General features: G+C 38.8%; 1 long non-coding RNA gene across 1 annotated transcript; it reads right to left on the bottom strand.

The window, feature by feature from the left end:
• Positions 1-5255: 5255 nt before the first annotated feature.
• LOC127149041 (uncharacterized) lies at positions 5256-5732 on the bottom strand. The gene is made up of 3 exons (XR_007820261.1): positions 5575-5732; positions 5397-5469; positions 5256-5314 (listed from the first exon to the last, which is right to left on the bottom strand). It is a non-coding gene; the product is annotated as an uncharacterized LOC127149041 (long non-coding RNA).
• Between the last annotated feature and the right edge of the window lie 1009 nt (positions 5733-6741).

Below are 6741 nucleotides of genomic sequence, written 5' to 3'. Positions count from 1 at the left end.
TAGAACTTTCTTTCTCCGTTATTGGTTCATTTTCAACCAAAGTAACTGCTTCATCATTTTTTTGAATCTCAACCTGTTGTTTTGGTCTTTCCTGTTAGACAAGTAACAAACTATTAATTTAAAGGACTACACATTTTGTTGTGTATACATACCAATTGAGATTCTATTTTTTTTTATTTGAGGTAGATTGTTGCACATTTCCAATTGTTTGATCCTTAGTTACTTGTTCATTTTCTTTTTCTATCTCAGCCAAAGTAACTGCTTAACCATTTTTTTTATATTTCCTACAATGAATAATATTAGATAAGAAACAAACTTTTAATTCAAATGACTACACAGTTGTTGTGTATACATACAATTTGAGATTCTTCATTTACAATTGAAATTGATGGTGACACTTCATAAATTTGTACAGTTTTATCCAATGGATCCATTACAAGTTGTTTGAGAGTACTACTTGATGATGGTAGTATCTCACAAAGTGGAAGAGGTTGGCTCACAAGTGGAAGGGTAGTAATCATTTCTGACAGGGCTTTTTCTTTTTTACTTTGAGCATTTATATTATCCGATAAATGTCTTATAGTCAATAGCAAGTCTGCATCCTTGTCGTCTATGCTAATATTGCTACTTGATTCCTCTTAATGTTTCCTAAACAAAATGAGAAAAAAAATGAGAATAAGAAAAAATACAGTTACTTATTTTAGAATATAAGCAATTTTAAACAATATAAAGCAGTAAACAATGAATGAAATGTTAACCTTTGGGTTTCCTCTTGTTCTTCAGTATGTTGTTCTTCAACATATGGTTGGTCATTGGTGATCATATCTTCTCTATTCTGATGATCATCATTGTCATTCTGATGAATATGATCATTCCCTTGATTTTGATTTTGATTCTAATAAACAAATAAAAATAAAAATAAAATTAAAAAATAATGGATTGTTAAATGATCGTGTATATAAAAGTAAACGATGATGTGTCATATATAAATGATCATGTAACTTTGATAAACGATCGTTGAAATATGATAGGCGATCAGATATTTTAGTTAAACGATCGTTTGTTTAACAACTGATAAACGAAATACTTTCTCAAAACAATTTTTACCTAGACCAATCTCTCAAGCACCTGCTTCATTTCAGACAGCTCCAATGACGGCTTTCTGATTGTGTCATCCATCCTAAAGACTATAAAAGTTAGTGTGAATAAAACCTTACGAACTTCTTTTATTTTGTTCTTCAGTTTTTCGTAGGATTTCGAATGACTTTGTTGTTTTTTGTCGTTGGACTTCTTTGATCTGCAACGTTTCTTGTGGGTGATTGGATGCATTTCAGACTGGTCAGCCACTGTTTGACTTTGTTTCCTTCGGGGTGACAGTTGTGGAGATGAGTCTAATTGCTCCAATGATTGGTTGTTCATTGCATGATCAGGAGTATTGGTATCATTGTTGTTAATATCTGGAATGGATTCATCGTCCTCCATTTTCATGTTATCATCTCCTCAAATTTGACTCTCCATGAAAGCTTTCTCTTGGGTTGATAGCTTCAGTTTAGGCTTAACAACAGTCTGCAATGTTACAATCAAAGAATTGTTAATATAAACGATCGTTTATAAAATAATATGATACTACATATGATATTCAATATAAACAATATTGCATTGAGCTAAACGATCATATATGTTAAAATGTAAATGATCGTGTAATTATATTAAACGATCGCTGACAAGTTTTACTTACATTTTTGTTGTCGAATATGTTCTTCTGCAACATTTTGTAAGATAGAGCTTGTGTACAATTCCATCTCAATATCCTAGGGATTGATCCCTTACTGTTTTTTTTGGCCAGGTGCTCACTTGCAATTGATAGTACTTCATAAGCCCACACCTAAAATATTTAAACAAATATGTTAAACTTTGATGTTTAATTTGCATTTAATTAAAGTGTATAAACAAATAAAAATCACCTGAAAAGCAAGCACGTAGCCTTTGATGTTGTAGTATGCCACTGCTTTAGAACTTTTTGTCTTCTTTAGCTCGTTTGCTTCTTTTTTCCCTTGTAGACTTATCTTTAAACTGTTAAGCAGACAAGTGTAAAATAAAGTTTGACCAATCAAAGCTCTTAAAAAATACTTCTTCATCATCAACTCTTCCCAAAATATCCATGTCAAACTATATTTCTTATCCTTTCCGACCATCAAGTTTCTATAAAGACGGCCAAGGCAACCTTCACAGCATCGTGATCATTTGTAAACTCAAAATTCTTGAAAATTTCTTCAACTTCCAAGCATGTTATTATTTTCTTGTTTTCTGATTCGAATAGAAGGCTTTGTAGGCGCTTATTATTATAATCTTTCTCCAATGTTATATTTGTTGGCCACAATCTAGTTATGATGTTGAATTTCTTTTGGGTGAAACATACATTTTTTCCCAAAACTGAAAAACAGATTCCATCTGCGTTGACTTCTTCAGGTATCTGCCTCAGCAAGAAAATAATGGATCAACTAGCCGTTGAAGACCATGTTGATATTCAGTAATTGACCAAAATTTGTTTTGTCGAACATCTGCAGTTGTTCCTTAGTCAGTTTATCCTTAATAAGATTGTCAATCTTGTGCACTTGGCATGAGACAATGGTAGGAAAGTAGTTGTCGCTAGGTACAACCATCTTGAAAATAATGATCATAATATACTTCCGATATGTAACGATTGTTTATAAAACACTAAAACCATAAACCCTAAAATTAAACTATCATTTACTTAATGCAATAGATCGTTTAATATAAACAGAAACAAATTCGTAATATAGTTAATCGACAAGTCATGATAAATTGAAACATTTAACAATCTCTAAAATAGAAGTTTAAACGAATCTGAAAACCTAAACGCTTAAGAATAAGAATTTAAGAACAGAACGATAGTTTTTAAGACAGAAGTGGAAACGTTTGAAATATAAAGAAGACGAAGCATAACGTTATAGTAAGAAAAGTCCAGCAAAATACTTTTTGATGTTGAAGAGAAAAATGGACTGAGAGAAAAATGGAATATGAAATCTTTCAGACGAAATGCTGAGTGATCAGTGTGTTTGTGTATTGCAAAGTGACGGAAAACGAAGAAGGTGGTACGTATATATTAGTTGTTTTTACCAAAGAGGAAATATTGTAAATTTGTGTGCTTTTTTTAAAATGTTGAATCGCATTCTTTACTGTTTAATATATATATATATATATATAAACGATGTGTAATTAAGTAAAAAAATGTAAGTGATCGCATTGTTCGATGGGAAAAACATATAATGTTAAACGATGATGTTGTACAATTTACGCGATCGTGGAGTATATTATTTAAGGGACTATGTATTTATACGATTAAATGGAGTATATTATTTAAGGGACTATGTATTTATACGATTAAATGATGGTGTTGTTGAATATAAACGATCGTGGTAATAAATGTAATTGATCCTTTTATACGTTTTATAAGATAGTGTAGGATATAAAGAGTGAAATGGAATACAAATTTCTCAAGTATAAAATAAAGAAATTTTCAAGAGTTAAATTTAAAGATTTTTGAAGCTTTACAAACACTATAAATCATCTCTAAAATATTGAGAAATTTGTAGTTCAAAGGATGAAGCAGTATAAATGTATTCTTGAGTTGACATTCTTCTTTTGTTTCTCTTGCTGCTTTCTTCTTGTGTTGAGACTTTTTGTCTTCTTTTGCTGACTAACGTTATTTTCCTTTTGTATTTTTTTTAATTTCTCTCTTGTTTACTTTTGTTTCAACTTCTTGTGGTTCTTGACTGCTATTAATGTCAATTTATTCTTCAGTTTCAGTTTTGTTATTATCATTCTCATCTTCTTCAATCAACTTTTATTTTCCTTTTATTGTATCTTTTGTATTTTCTTCCCCATGTTTTTCTATTTTTTTCTTCAACGATTACAATATTTCCTAATTGAATCTGACTTTGCTTTGTTTTGTCTTCCTGGCTCTTATTTTCAACTTCTTCTTTTTCTTCATCTTTAAATTCAATTATCTGAATGTAAAAAAAGAATGTGCTGTCAAAATGATTGTGCAAGAAAATGTGGACAGCCATGCAATATAAAGATCATTTAAATATGTATATACGATCATGATGTAACGACCCAACTTTCCGGACTAAGCTGAGGTCACTACCAAATAGCAAAACTCGACCATTCAACATAAAATTTAGAACGGACCAGTTACGATTCATTAAAAGCATTAGAAACATTACAAAAAGACAGTTTTGGGCCCTATTTTAAATCAATCATAAAAAGTCTCAAATAAAAACTCAAGTCATCAGTTCAAAATCACAAGTCAAATATTCTGACAAAATACATAGCGGAAGCGATAAGAAAACCAGACGCGTCCATATGGCCTTCACGCGTCCTTCCTGCCTCTCGTCGGTCTGCCCCTCGCTGTGCCCTTACCTGAAAAGTTAAAGAAGAGAAAAGGGTGAGTATAAACATACCCAGTAAGGGACCCACTACTGGGCCCGTTAGGGGACAACAGTTAACTTCCTATTCGGGGGTACCCTACATAACAGTCTAGTGGTTCCGTAGAACGCACATATCAGTCTAGTGCTCCCGAAGGATGCACATATCAGTCTAGTGCTCCCGAAGGATGCACACATCAGTCTAGTGCTCCCGAAGGATGCACATATCAGTCTAGTGCTCCCGAAGGATGCACACATCAGTCTAATGCTCCCGAAGGATGGACATATCAGTCTAGTGCTCCCGAAGGATGCACATATCCGTAAGGCACACTACCCCATAGATGAAGCTAACCGTTACCCCTCAGTCCATACTAAACCATCTACAACAGTCGCACCCCAACGACATTCATATTACAATTCCGCCATAGGCTTTGTCAGTCAGATAGTATAGGTTTAAACAACTACACCCTCAGTTGCTATACACATCACCAATTCGCACACCATTAGGGAAAACCCTAGACCCAATCAACTAACCAACCAAAACCGGACTCTCTGTCCTTCCCCGTCCAAACTCCATGATCAACATCCAGACCAATGATTACTACATACTGAACCATAACTTCAAGGTCCATCAACATAAAATCCCAATCTACAATTAGCAGTCACAGTACCTTTACATCAGACAAAATATAATAACAGTGCTTAACAGTCAACACACATACAGTTATTCGGTACAGTCACTAACGTGTAATCCCCTGTGGATTACTATGTTTTCAGCCTCGATCCGGGGTCCAGTAGTAGGAAAACCCTTACCTGAATACTCGGTTATGCCCCTCGATCGAATCCACGCTCAACGGATCAACCTAAACGAAAACACAAAGGTTTTAGTTGATGACTCTAGTAGAAGTCGTTTTAAAAGGTCCGAAACGACACCCGTTGACTTACCCAAGGAAAGGAAAGCTATCTCCAAACAAGCCTGCCGCGAGATCCGAGAACTTAAGCGTCAACTCCTTACTACCTTCAAGGGAGAAAAGTAGGGCCATATCTTATTCCAACATTCAAACTCGAATCGGATGTGGTAACATTAGGGAATTCATCAAAACAATCCTTACCGAAGACTCACCGTGACCCGAAGTGGAGGGAGGAAGGCTTAGGTGGCTCGGCTCGGCTCGGCTCACTCTCGGCTCGGCTCGGCTTGGTCTCGGCTCACGGCTCGGCTCACTCTCGGCTCGGCTCGGCTTGGCCTCGGCTCACAACTCGGCTTAACTCGGCTTGGCTCGGCTTGGCCTCGGCTCGGCTCGGCTCAACTCGGCTCGGCTCGGTCTTCGGCTTGTCTCGGCTCGCGGCTCGGCTCGCGGCTCGGCTCGCGGCTTGACTCGGCTTGGTCTTCGGCTTGCCTCGGCTCGCGGCTCGGTCTTCGGCTTGTCTCGGCTCGCGGCTTGACTCGGCTTGGTCTTCGGCTTGCCTCGGCTCGCGGCTCGGCTCGCGGCTTGACTCGGCTTGGTCTTCGGCTTGCCTCGGCTCGCGGCTCGGCTCGCGGCTCGCGGCTCGGCTCGCGGCTCGCGGCTCGGCTCGCGGCTCGCGGCTCGGCTCGCGGCTTGCGGCTCGCGGCTCGCGGCTCGGCTCGCGGCTCGCGGCTCGGCTCGTGGCTCGCGGCTTGGCTCGGCTTGGTCTTCGGCTTGCCTCGGCTCGCGGCTCGGCTCGCGGCTCGCGGCTTGGCTCGGATCGCTACTCGGCTCGGCTGGATTTTCTTGCGGCTCGCGGCTCGGCTGGAAATGGTCTCGGGTCGGGTCAGCTTGGAAATGGGTTCTCGGGTCGGCTTCACTTCACGGCTCGTGTATTCCTTCCCCCTTCGGCGACGACGACGCTTCCCTCTGTGTTCTGTCGGCGTCGGAAACACGAGATGAGAACGGAGAGGATGTCGGCGGTGGCAGAAACGAAGAGAGAGAGAGAGGGAGAAACGTCGGCTGTAGGTGGACGGCAGGCGGTGCGACTTGCAGATGGTGGCTGCGGCGAACGTCCGGCGAAGCTAAGAACGCCGACGGAGATGGAGATAGGGACAGAGGACGGAGACGGAGAGGATGGAAGAGAGATGGTGGCGGACACGGTCGGAAGGAGAAGAGAATGAAGAGGAAGAGATGAGGCGGCGCGCGGGGAAGAAAAACGAAGGAAAAATGGATGGGGGGGCTTGCGCGGTTTAGGGTTAGGTTTAAAAAAAATAATAATTATTATTATATATATATATATATAACTTTAATACTTATAAAATAATAATAATAATATAAAGTAA

This window comes from Cucumis melo, chromosome 4 (genome assembly GCF_025177605.1).
Source record: "Cucumis melo cultivar AY chromosome 4, USDA_Cmelo_AY_1.0, whole genome shotgun sequence".
Lineage (NCBI taxonomy): Eukaryota > Viridiplantae > Streptophyta > Magnoliopsida > Cucurbitales > Cucurbitaceae > Cucumis > Cucumis melo.
Note: the sequence above shows the minus strand (reverse complement) of the source record. Positions and strands in the feature narration are given on the sequence as shown.